The 13,847-nt window shown below is 43.0% G+C and overlaps 1 protein-coding gene across 2 annotated transcripts in view; it reads left to right on the forward strand.

Annotated features, from left to right (window-relative positions):
- ERBB4 (erb-b2 receptor tyrosine kinase 4) overlaps positions 1-13,847 on the forward strand; it is a 1,781,744-nt gene that overhangs the window by 1,508,963 nt on the left and 258,934 nt on the right. The gene's annotated exons all lie outside the window — the stretch shown is intronic.

The raw sequence follows: 13,847 nt of genomic DNA on the forward strand, positions 1-13,847 counted from the left end.
TGTGAGAAACTGAAAGACCCTATGAGTTTGCAAATCTGCATGTCGCTTTCTGTTATTTGGGACTTAAAGTGTTTATAAAGGCTTTTGTTTTGTTGAATTAAAGTTTGGAAAAGGTCAGTGACACATGCCTTATTACACAGATTATTTTATGGCTCTAATATTTTCTTCTCAGATGAAGGGTTTGTAATATATCTTTTCATATTATAGTATCTTTTCATATTATATTATAGTATCTTTATATAATAGTATCTTTTCATATTATCTCAAAAATATGTCATATGTGAGGAACCTTTTCACTAAGGGGCCCTTTTACTAAGATGCGCTAAAAAAAGTAAATTGTGCTATTTTTAGCACATGGGTTACCTACGCACTAAGGACATATTTTAGTGTGGCTCTAAAATGGCCACAATTTGGCTTTCCCTATTAATGGCCACACACTAATTTCAAAATTAGCACATGGCCATTAGCACGTGAGTCCTTACGTTACCTATTTTGTAGGCAGTAAGGGTTCCTGTGCTAATCAGTTTGCATGCACCATTACCTACGCGCTAATTGATTATCACAGGGCAAGCCTACTGTCCATCCCCAAACATGTTCTCCATGCTAAAAAATACAATATATCTTTTAGCACATGGGTGGTGAATGCTGAGCCTGCAGTTAGTGGATGGCTCCTGAGCATGGTCCGTTAGCTCCATTTTAAGTGCCAATAAGAATTCATTAGTGTTTAGTGCCACTTAGTAACAGGGCCCCTAAATGTGCATTATGAGTTACCATATATTAAATACAAATACATGCATTATAGCTCAGTTAATTTTATAAATCTCATCTAAGGTAAATTTATATCATTTTTTCTACTTTTATAAAATTATAAAACTGCAACTAGGCACAAAGAGCCGGATTCTGTATAGGACGCCCCGTCTCAGAAGCCGCCTAAGTGGCTTTTGAGAATTGCACACGGGCGTCCTTTAGAGAATCGCATCTTTCCTCTTGGACAGATGCTTAAGCCTACCTAATAACCCGATTCTCTAACCGGTGTCCATTTCACAGGCACCAGTTAGAGAATCGGATTGCCGCTGAGATAAGTTTAGCAGCAACCCGTCTCCCTGGCTGGCCTGGAACGACCTCTCCGACTTTAGAATTGACGTCAGGCGGCGAGAGTTGGTCGGCCCTGCTGGGAAGAGAAGCAGGGCAAACTTGGCGCCAGCCTGTTCCCGATGGCGGCAGTGGCAGTATTTTCCCAATGGCAGTGGCATGGGGAGGAGAGGGCAGGGAGAAAGAAAGGGGGGGGGGGGACAGGGAGCCATAAAGAAAGAAAGGGGGCAGGATGAAACAAAGAAAAATAAAAAAATGGGGCACAGAGAGAGAGAGAGAGAGAGACAAAGACAGACATAAAGAAAGATAAGGGGCATGGAGAAAGAAAGAAAGAAATGGGGCACAGAGAGAGAGAGAAAGACATAGAGAAAGAAAGGGGGCATATAGAGAGAAAAAAGAAGGAGGCAGGGTGAAACAAAGAAAAAGTTGGGGGAGGGAATGAGGTCTGGAGCCAAGGAAGCATACAGGAGGCTGAAAGAAGGGAAGAAATATTGGATGCAGTCAGAAGAATAAAGTGCAACCAGAGACTGATGAAATTACCAAACAAAGGTAGGAAAAATTATTTTATTTTCAATTTAGTGATCAAAATGTGTCTGTTTTGAGAATTTATATATGCTGTCTATATTTTGCACTATGGCCCCCTTTTACTATACCGCGATAGCGGTTCTTAGCGCAGGGAGCCTATGAGCGTTGAGAGCAGCATGGGGCATTCAGCGCAGCTCCCTGCGCTAAAATAACGCTATCGCGATTTAGTAAAAAGGGATGGAGTATATTTGTCTATTTTTGTATAGTTGTTATTGAGGTGACATTGCATAAAGTCATCTGCCTTGACCTCTTTGAAAACCTGCGGAATATAAATGATAATTAGCATTTTCTCTGCGTACAGTGTGCTTTGTGTTTTTAAAATTTTATTGTTGGTAGATCATTTTGACTTGGCCACGAAGGTAAGGGGGAGGGAGGGAGGGAAGCTGCTGAAAGACATCTAGTAATCCTTGCAGGCTTGACTGTGCAGGGAATTATTTTTGTAAAATCATCTTTTGTTATGTGACTGGCATTATTTAGACTTTAATTTCTATGAATAATATAAAATTACTTGCTTGTTTTTAAGTGGAGAGAGAGTGGGCTGAGGACGCTGAAGGGAAATTGGGAAGAGAGAGTGGGGAGAAGACGCTGATTTATAAATTGACAATTGTACAGAATATTGTTTCTTTTTAATACTTTAATATAATAAGTTCAGTATAAAACAATTCAAGGCTTTTGTGGATGGAATCAGGTAGTTTGCGGGGATGGGGACCGAGCTGACTAGGAAGGGATGGAGACAAATTGTTTCCCCCTGTCATTCTCTAGGCTCTGCCACGAATCGATTTCGACTATGTGCGGACGAGCGGGATGTCAGTTGGGTTGACATAGCCATCGTAGCGCAAGCGGGCACGGGGTATGGCTCTCAAAAAAATCTTAATTGTTGTACTGCTAATTTTGGCTCTTTTGACTAATGAGTTTGCCTACCACTGCCCTAGGGCCTTTTAGCTGGGTGCTGTGCCCAGCTAATTTAGATGATCGCCCGGCTGCTATCTATCGCGAATCCTGCCGCTGCTCAACATTTTTTTAAAAAAACAACCCCACCTCTCACCGGCTTGGCGATTTCCCACCTTAGCCCGTAGTGAACTCATGCTTTTGGGCTTTAAGGTGTGCATGCCAGCTTCCCTTCTCTTCCCTCTGAAACTGGAAGTTACGTTACGGGGAGGGGGGAGGAGAAGAGAAGTCGGCACGCACATATTTGACCCCCGGAGCATGAGTTCGCTGGGGCTAAGGTCAGCAATGGAGAGAAGCTAAGGGAGACAGGTCAGCGACGGAGGGAAGTTAAAACTTGTATTGCTGCTCTTCTTTGCTTCGGGCCTTCCTGGCTGCCAGGCCCTGCTTTCTGTTTCTGCGAAGGCAGGACCCGGAAACGAGGAAGGCCCGAAGCAAGGAAGAGCAGCAAGAGGTCAGAGATGGAGGGAAGCTTGCAACTCCGCCGATGGGAAGAGAAATGCTGCTGCTGCTGCTGCTGCACCCAAGGGGGGGGAAGAGAGATGCTGTTGCTGCACACAAAGGGGGAGGGGGAAGAGAGATACTGCTGCTGCTGCTGCTGCTGCTGCACCCAATTGGGGAGGGGCAAGAGAGAAGTGCTGATGCTGCACCCAATTGGGGAGAGAGAGGGGAGAAGGAACACCAGGGAAGGAAGAGGAAAGAGATGCCAAGACCATGGAAGTAAAGGAAAGGAAAGGAGCTACCAGATCATGGAGAGGTGGGAGAGATGTCAGGGGGGAGGGGAGGAGACAGATGCCAGACCAGGTGGAAGGAAGGAGAGAGAGGAAGGATAAGAGATGCTAGATAATGGAGTAGGAGGGGGAGACGGAAGGAGAGGAGAGAGATGCCAGGGCATGGGGGGAAGGAAGGGAACCTAAAAGAGACAAAATGCCAGACCAGAGGGAAAGAAAGGAAAGGAGGTGCCAGAGGGAGAAATAGAAGGGAGATGCCAGGGCATGGGGGGAGAGAAGGGAAGGAGATAGATATGCCAGACCATGGGGTGGAGTGGGAAGGAAAGAAGGAAAGGAGAAGAGAGAGATGCCAGAGCATAGGAGAGGGGGTGAAGCCAAAATGAATCATGTACAAAGGACAGAAAGGGCACAAGATATACAGTTTATTGAAGGGACATAGAAAGAGGGAAGATGCCATATGGAACAGAGAGAGGGTGGACAGTGGATGCAAGGGGCAGAAAGAGGGTGGACAGTAGATGGAAGGGGTAGAGAGAGAGAGATAGAGGGCACAAGCTGTGTTGAAGAGGCAAAGAGAGGGCAGATGTTGCATGGAAGGAAGAGAAAGAGAAGATGATTAAAGCAGAAACGACAAAAGGTAGAAAGATTTTTTGTTGCTTTACTTAGAATCAAGTAGTATTGTAACTGGATTGATAAAATTTTATAAATAGGAAATGAAAATAAGGCAATTTTTTGGACTAAACCCTTTTCCTCAGGTCAGGATAGGATACCATAACAGTACTGTTCTGAAGAAAGATTTGGCCTCTGAAAGCTAATTGAAAAATGGATTAGTCCAATAAAATGGTATTTTCTTATTTCTCATTATTTGTTTTATTTTTATTTGTTAATTTGTAAAGTGGTGATTTTATGTATCAGTTTTTTCACATTTACATCTACTGTCTTTATATTTTGCACAGTATTAGAGGACATGTGTTACTGTTTTTGTGGTGTTGTGGTGTTGCATTGTATGCAGAATCTGGTTTCTTGGCAGTTCAGTTTAACTTTTGTCTACATATTTCTATTTTTAGTTTGTGATTATTCTATATTGGGCAAAGGTGTATCTCTCTTCTGTGTGTGTGAAAAGAACATAATTTTCAGTTGGCATTGACTGCAGGATCAATTGACTGTGCGGGATCTGGCTTGTTTAGTTTTACAATGTATGTGTTGGTGCTCTAGTGCTCACTGCAGTGTTCAAGATGCTGCCTTTTCCTAGGTACACTCTTGTTGTGCAATATGAGGATTGTTACTAAAAATCATTTTTTCATATAGATGGGGGGGGTGTCAAAAAATAATGGGCCCTGGGTGTCACATATGCTAGGTATGCCACTGTTCAAACCTCAGTACAGCTTCTTGTGGCCTTGCCTCAGACACAAACTTAACAGTCAATACTGAATAGCAGTCAATATTTCCATAAATGCTGTTGCCACTGGCTGAATTAATTCCTGATATTCAGTGCTAGTACCTCTCTTGGAACAGGGCAGATACTGCAAGTTACCCTGATACCACCAGTATTCATTGGCATTACTAGGTTAACATAGGATAGCTTTTTTCCTGTCCTAAGTTAACTGGATAGTTATCCAGGTACCACAACAGTTTTGGTAGTGCTCAGGTAACTTCCAACTCTGTTCCCAGACCACATTTTGCATTAACAGGTGTGCCATAATGCCTTATTCAATCGTAAGGCACCAGAATGCTTTATTGTTTGAGGGGGTCCAAAAGCTCTGCCACAGACCCCGCAGCTTTTGCTCTTCTCCCCTCTCCCAGCATGATTCTGTGGCACAACCTCTCTCTCCAGCAACTCCCCCACCTACCTACCTCCACAACTGCCATAATTTTAAATCTTTGGGTAGCCAGCAGTAGCAATGACATGAGCCTGCTATCTTCGAACTGCCCCATATAGGCGGGATACTGCAGAATGAAGGCTTCTGGGAGATTTGAGAAATTATAGACCGGTAAGCCTCACTTTGGTGCCGGGCAAAATGGTAGAAACTATTATAAAAAATAAAATTGTGGAACACGTAGACAGACATGATTTAATGAGACGGAGTCAGCATGAGTTCAGCTGAGGGAGATCTTGCCTCACAAATTTGCTTGACTTCTTTGAAGGTGTGAATACACATGTTTCTAAAGGTGAGCCTGTTGATATAGTGTATCTAGATTTTCAGAAAGCTTTGGATAAAGTTCCTCACGAGAGGCTCCTGAGAAAATTAAAGTGTCATAGGATAGGTGGCAAAGTTCAGTTGTGGATTAAGAATTGGTTATCGGATAGAAAACAGAAGGTAGGGTTAAATGGTCATTTTTCTCAATGGAAGAGAGTAAACAGTGGAGTGCCGCAGGGGTCTGTACTGGGACCGGTGCTATTTAACTTATTTATAAATGATCTGGAAATTGGAATGACGAGTGAGGTGATTAAATTTTCAGATGACACTAAACTGTTCAAAGTTGTTAAAACGCATGCGAATTGTGAAAAATTGTAGGCGGACCTTAGGAAACTGGAAGACTGGACGTCCAAATGGCAGATGAAATTTAATGTGGCCAAATGCAAAGTGATGCACAATGGGAAGAATAATCTGAATCACAGTTACCAGATGCTTGGGGGGTTAGCATCCAAGAAATGTATCTGGGTATCATTATAGACAATATGATGAAACCTTCCACCCAATGTGTGGTGGCGTCCAAAAAAGCAAACAGGATGCTAGGAATTATTTAAAAAGAGATGATTAACAAGAGTAAGAATGTCATAATGCCCCTATATCGCTCCATGGTGCCACCTTATCTGGAGTATTGCATTCAATTCTGGTCTCCTTATCTCAAGAAATATATAGTGATGTTAGAAAAAGTTCAAAGAGTGACCAAGATGGTAAAGGAAATGGAACTCCTCTCATATGAAGAAAGACTAAAACTGTTAGGGCTCTTCAGCTGGGAAAAGAGAAGACTGAGGGGAGATATGATTGAAGTCTACAAAATCCTGAGTGGCATATAACGGGTACAAGTGGATTGATTTTTCACTCCGTCAAAAATTACAAAGACTATGGGGACACTCGATGAAGTTGCAGGGAAATACTTTTAAAACCAATAGGAGGAGATTTTTTTTCACTTAGAGAATAGTTAAGCTCTGGAATGCATTGCCAGAGGATGTGGTAAGAGTGGATAGCGTAGCTGATTTTAAGAAAGGTTTGGACAAGTTCCTGGAGGAAAAGTCTATAGTCTGTTATTGAGAAAGACATGGGGGAAGCCACTGCTTGCCCTGTATCGGTAGCATGGAATATTGCTACACCTTGGGTTTTGGCCAGGTACTAGTGACCTGGATTGGCCACCGTGAAAACGGGCTACTGGGCTTGATGGACCATTGGTCTGACCCAGTAAGGCTATTCTTATGTCTGAAGATTAAAAAATTTGTCAGCCAGGAAGGAGGTGTGGTGAGGGAGTTGGGAGATCTATAACTGATTCTTCTGACCTCCAACTACCAAATTTGGGGAGGCCCTGGCCCCTGTGCTCCCACCCCTTTCCGATGCCTATGTTCAACAGTATTATCCTGATATGTGCTACTGATTAACCAGACTTGTCCCAGTCAGTAGAAATTAACCAGGTAGGAGATGCTCTTTACCCGGATAGCTCCCTTTGAAAACTGACCTCTAAAATTGCAAGCCACTGGAGACCAAAAAGTACTACTGTACTTGAGTGTAATTTGCCCTGAGCTACAACTGAAAAAGAGCATGAACTCAATCCCCAACTCCCTTGCCTTGCCCTCACAAGACTAATTACATATTATGTTGTACCAGTTCCTTTCCTTGAACTCATAAGCAAGGACAAGTCTGTGATAATTATCACTTCAAGCAAGTATATTAACATAAGTGTTATTTGCAAATTGAAGGAGTCTTTTAGGAGGTTTGGTGAGTACATTCAGTCAAATTAAATTAAGAGACTCTTACTATTGTTCTCTCCACCATTCCAGAAATCAAGAACCTATTCTGTGCAAAAAAATAAAAAGCTATTTCTTGGCACTTCATATCATGACACATTTTTTTAGACATCCTTTCCAATAAGGAGAATCTGAATTGGCAGAACAAAGCAATCATGTTAGGAAAATACGCTCTGGATCCAGACAGGTGGATGTTGAGAGAATACAGGAGCTGCCTACCTGACATTCCAGGCGGTCAGTAGTGTAGTAAGGAGGGTCCACCCCAGGCACCGTCATGGTGAGGCTACAGGCACCCGTCCTTCTCTCTAACCCCACCCCCACCCCACTGCCAACCCCCCAACCTGCTGTCGCACCAGTATCGGCTCTTCCTCTGATGTCACTTCCTAGACTTGTGCCTAGGAAATGATGTCATAGGAAGAGCCAACACTGGCGCGACAACAGCTTGGGGGTTGCTGTTTGCACCAGGAACATTACAGAGGCATGGGGGAAGGGAAGCGGCATGCGCGCAGCAGGAGGGGGGGGGTGAAGGTGAGGGTTGGAGAAGAGGGGGAGGGAGGAACACCACTCGCCCTCGCTATGCCACTGCAGGTGGTTGCTCAATTGCGTCCATACTGAGCCAGAATCATGCCCTGCTCTTATGTACCATGACCAACCAGAGGACATGATGGATGGGGATCAATTTTGGTGCCCCTCCTCACCTCCACTGTGCCTTCTGCAGCCACACCGCTCAAACAGCCCTCAGTATAGCTCTGGCTCAATTTGCCCACTTCTTCATCTTTAGATCCATTTTGGGGAATGTTTTTAGATTGGGAAAGGAAATGTACATTTATAGAGTACATGTTCAAATCTACACATTTTCCCCCGGATTCTATATACGGTGCTTTGAGTTGCATGTGCACATTTGGGCATGTGTCCAATTTGTGCATACAATGAAATTGAACAATGGGCCAATAAGGGCTGATAATTGTCATCCTAACAAGCAGTTATTGGTATCAATTGGATTTAATTAAAAGTTACAAGTGACCTGGTGTCGGATTATAGTCATGTTGTCTCTGTACCTTGGATGCTCTAGTAGCTGTGGCTGCGTGTTTTGTTGACATTCCTCTTCTATATATAGGCTTAGATCAGCTTGTTGTATTATATAAATAATATTGTATGAATCCCTAATTTTTATTATATGTACAACCTGTCTGTATCTCGCCTCGTTAACATTTCTCTTTTTGTACTTATTGTATATTAAAATCAATAAAATCTTCAAACTTAAAAAAAAAAAAAAAGTTACAAGTGTAAATTTAGGTGTGGGATCCACACCTAAATTTTACACGTGAGTCCAAAAAGGGGGCACGGAAATAGGAGGGTCAAGGGCAGATCGGAGGGTGTTCCTAGAATTTATGCATGCATTTATGGAAAAAAGGGGATCTGTGCCTAATTTAGGTGGGAGGATTCGCACCACGTTTCATTTGATGCAAATGGAGGTTCCTAAAGTTAAATGTGATTCTCAGGCTTAAGTGCTTTTCTATAAATCATGCCTAATTTAAGCATCATTTATAGAATAGCACTCGTGGGGGGGGGGGTCAACGCCAGTTTTTTTAGATGCCATATATATAGAGAATTTAATCTCCAATTTCCAAGTAAAATTTGGAAGAAAAAGTAGGCGCTCCTGATCGTACGCACATTTTACAGGTGGCAGTATTACAGATGGTCTTCCATACTTGCGTAGTGAGGGGTGAGAGGGACGTCCACCCTGAACGCTGTGGTGGGAGCGCCGGCACCACTCCTCCTCTCCATCCCCACCTATTCCCATTCCTCCCCTCCACACGCATGCCCCCTTCCCTTCCCCCATAACTATAGTTGAAGTTGTTGTTCGCGGCGGTCAACAATGGGCTCATCGCGACCCCGTCGGCTCTCCCACTGATGTTACTTCCAGGTGCCGCACATAGGACGTGATGTCAGAGGGAGAGCTGACGGGGTCGCGAGGAGCACATTGTTGACCTCAGCGAGCAACAACTTCAACTGGAGGTATAAGGGAAGGGGGGGTGGCAGATGGGTCAGGGAAGGAGCAAGTGGCGGAGCTGAGGGTGGGGGAGGGGCACTTCTCACCCTCGCTACACCACTGGACTTTCATTAACTAGCTGTGATCTATTTAGTTTTGCAGTGGTGCTAACCCCGAGAATACTTTCTTTCAGTGCAACTGTAAGCCTCTGTGCTATTGTCCCACCAAGAGGGCAGGTGATTTTCAGACAGCTGAATTACATAGGTGCCATGCCTTTCAAATTGCCCTCAAAAGAATTTAAATGTTGGTGAACCTAAAACTATGGAGTTACAAAGGGTAAACTACCAAAAATTAAAAAAAACACTGTAGATCAAGGTTTGTGTTAGAAATGTAGTGTGAGAGGGATGGTATGTTCAAGTGGCTGTTTGCACAATGTCAGGTGTCCTATCAGCTGGCATGCCTAGAGGTCATCTGGCAGTCAGGTGGCATTAGTCAGTGGTATCCCACTCTCCCTTGTCCCATCTGTTCCTGTCAGGCTTCTTTGTATAAATCAGTTCTCAGCAAACTGCTGTGCTCAATGTGATATAAACATGATTTCTTTCTTTGCTTTCCGTGTCCTTATTCCTTCTTTCTATGCTCATGGCCTATAATCAGAGTATTTGAGCCTTAAATCCTTAGTGGTATTTATGTATTTATTATTGTCAGTGGTGCAGAGCATCAAGAAAGAACTGAGTCTGTTACAGCGCCGATAGCAGTGCTGTGCACAGTTGCACAAGAGCTCTGTTTTCTCTACTGGCTGCCCTTTTTGTCCTGGAATCAGGTTAATGAGGATCTCATTCCTCCCTAAAAGGAGAGTTGCCCATTTTCACGATTTTCTATCTCCTTCTTTTCTGTTATGAAGATACATTTTTGTACCGATGAACTTCATTTTGGCCTTTTAAATTGAGAATTGCATGCTTTAGGTTGAACAATAGTTTTGGGTTGGTTGTTTTTTTTGTTTTTTTTTCTGTTACCAGTAGAAGAAAACACTTGTCTCCATGAGCTTAAACAAAATAAAAAGCAAGACAAATAATAGCTAGGTGTAGCCACTTCACTTACGGCCCCTTTTATCAAGCTGCGCTAGAGATTTTTAGCATGGTCCGGTGAGGTAAATGCTCCAACGCTCATAGAAAACCTATGAGCATCGGAGCACTTACCTTGACGGCCTGCATTAAAAACCTTTAGCACAGCTTGATGAAAGGGGGGTTAATAACTGAAATTTGATGTCAGGGATACTCATATTCAGGTGGCCAAAGTAGACTTTGGATATTCAATTATTGAGTACCTAAATATATTCAGGTTAACTGTTCTGAGCTCCTCTGGGAGAACGGTATAGAAAATTGAATGAATGAAAGGGTTTTTAAAAAATATGATTTAAGTTGATGGAAATAATGAATTTAAATGTTCAACCCCCCAATTTTTTCTTATGAAAAAGGTAAAATTATGAAAAAGGTAAAATTTCTTATGAAAAAGGTAAAATTAAACTTCCAAAATAGATAGAGGGGTATAGATCATGGAAGCAATTCACTCAAAAATTTTTTTGTAGAAGCTGGCTGTTATCTGTATTCTGAATGCTCTTGTATTGTATTTCTACTCATGCAAGAATGGTTTAAAGAGTCAACAAAGTTAGTCAAGTATAAACTGAAACATTTACTCAACACTGAAGAACAAGAAAAACAAAAAACAGCCAGTTACTGCCTTTGTCAGTATTAAAATAACTTTTTTTTAATTTTTTTTTTGAGGGGGTGGGTGGGAACAGCCTATAGTTTTTTAGGCACTTTCACCATGGGATCATGGAAACAATAGTAAATCTTAAATTCAAAATTTTAGCCATCATATTTTCAATTATTCTAGCCCATTCTCCTTGATTGCATATGATTACATGATTACAATGTTGGAGTGTTGATTAGTACAGTAAAGCATTATTAAAAAGGCATACAACCTTTGTTGAACTTACCTGGGAGTATAAAGGAAGTTTTACTTTTAAGTAGACTACTTACCATATTTATTTATTTATTTACCACCTTCTTAAAGGAATTCACTCATGGCAAGAGTAAGTCAAATATAGGCAATAAACAACTACAGCAGCAAACATATTCATGAACAATACAAGATGTGGCATAGTATGCTGCATTACAATCTCAATACGATACAATAATAATAACAGTTTATATACCGCAGGACCGTGAAGTTCTATGCGGTTTACCATGATTAGAAAGATGCTACAAACTGAGTGTAACTTACATAGTTGGAGATTAGTGGCTAACAGTTTAAACTTTAATAGAAAATAAAGAGTAGCGTCTCAAACATTCTTAGCTCAAGTTAGGATAACTACTGCACAAAACACTTGTCAAACACAAGGCCTTTGGGCCGAATCCAGCCGCCTGGCCGTTTTATGCTGCCCGCAGTGACTGTGCACCTGACACTACACTCTCCAAGAACCTCCTTGAGTCCCAAGTCCTCCACCCACCACCTTCCCGCCGCTGAAATTTAAAATCATCGGACAGCCAACGCAAAGCCATCCTTCCGCTGTCGGCCTGCCCCAGAAGTGTTCTTTCTGCAGCATCCTACCTAAACGGGAAGAGGAAGTGCTGCAGAAAGAACACTCCCAGGGCAGGCCGACAGCGAGAGGCTGACTTTGCAGCGGCTGCCCGAAGATTTTAAATTTCAGAGGTGGGGAGATGGTAGGTGGGGGAGTGGGGAACTAGAGACTGTCGTAAAGTAGGATCCAGCTACGAGGGGAGGTCTGAGGTTGGGAATGAGGGAAGGACATGCTACACGGGCTGTGGGGGGAGAGGGGTTGGGAAAGCAAGAAAGATACATGCTGCATGGTCTGGGAGGGGGTTGGGAAGGACAGAGGCTGAACGGGCTGGGGGTTAGGAAGAGAGGGAAAGAGAGATGCTGTCGGTGGATAAGGGAAAAGAAAAAGAAAATTCTTGGACATAGGTGTGTGGAGTGGGAGTGAATGAGAAATGGTATACATGGGGAAGAAGGAGAATGTTTGGACATGATAGTGGTGGAGAGGAGGGAAGGAGAAATGTTACACTGGGAGGGAGGAGAGATGACTCAAAGAAGGGAGAGATGTCAGACCACTGGAATGGGAAGGAGAGAAAGAGAGATGCCAGATCACGGAATGGAAGGGAAGGAGGGGAGAGAGAGATGCAAGACTGGAAGGAGGAGAGATGCCAGACCACAGAAAGGAGAGGAGAGAAGGAGAGAGATGTTAGATCATGGGAAGAGGGAGGGAAGGAGAGAGGGAGAGATGCCAGATCATATGAGGGGGAAGGGGGAAGACAGTGTTGTCTGATCATGGGAGAGGGATGAGATGGTGCACAGGAATGGAGGGGAAGGAGAGACAGAGGGAGGAGATGGTGCACAGCAATGGGTGTGGTAGTGAAGAGATAAGAAGAAATGCTTCTTATGGCTAGTTGGGAATAGGGTAGAAGAATGAGGGCGGAGATGGTACACATGGATAGATGGGAAGGGAAGACAAGGAAAAGTAGATAGATTTTGAAAAGAAAGCAGAAAAATGGATCAAAGTTGAATGTTAAAAATTAATGTTAAAGGCAGAAAATGAACGAGAGAAAAACAGCAAATGGATAAGGTGGCCTTGGTATATTATGGCCTCTTCATAATGGTGGGCCTTCCCCTTCCTGGTGCATTCTGGGATGCACTGAGAGAGTCCTAAGGCTCTGATTGGTCCTAGCACCTAAGGCCCTTCCCATAGGAGGGACTCAAATTATCCGTGCCAATTTTAATCTTAGGCCTCTCTTAGTGCATCCCAGGAAGGGGAGGGCCTGCCATTTTGAAGAAGCATGCCTGGCAGCAGGAGGGAGTGGGCACCCCTTCCAAGCTTCAGAAAAAAGGTACCAGGGGAGGGGAAGAGGTGGGTTGTGCTTGAGTTGGGGGATTTCTAAACTGACTCCCCCAGCCCACTAGCTTGCTACTTAAGGGAGTTTATTTAAGTGAAGTGGAAAGGGAAGATGTGAATCACTTGTTCGCTCTTTCCAAAAATACTAGGACTAGGGGGGCATGCAATGAAGCTACTAAGTAGTAGATTTAAAACAAACTGGAGAAAATATTTATTCACACAACGTGTAATTAAACTCTGGAATTTGTTGCTGGAGAATGGGTGAAATCAGTTAGCTTAGTGGGATTCCAAAAAAGGCTTGGATAATTCTTAAAAGAGAAATCCATAGGCCATTGTTGAGATGGATTGGGGAAATCCACTGCTTATTCCTAGGATAAGTAGCATAAAATCCGTTTTGCTACTTGGGATCTAGTTAGGTACTTAAGACCTGGTTTGGCCACTTTTGGAAACAGGATACTGGGCTTAATGGACCTTATGTTTTCATAAATGAGCTGGTACAAGGGAAAATCATGCAAAGAGGCAACTTAATAATACATTTTCTGAAAAATGACATATAAAAGTCTGGGCGAGCTTGATTTTACAAAAGAGAAGTACACTTTTAAGTGCAGTGGAGTAGCAGCCTGGTGATTAGAG

The sequence above is a fragment of the Geotrypetes seraphini genome, chromosome 5 (assembly GCF_902459505.1).
Source record: "Geotrypetes seraphini chromosome 5, aGeoSer1.1, whole genome shotgun sequence".
In the NCBI taxonomy this organism is placed as follows: domain Eukaryota; kingdom Metazoa; phylum Chordata; class Amphibia; order Gymnophiona; family Dermophiidae; genus Geotrypetes; species Geotrypetes seraphini.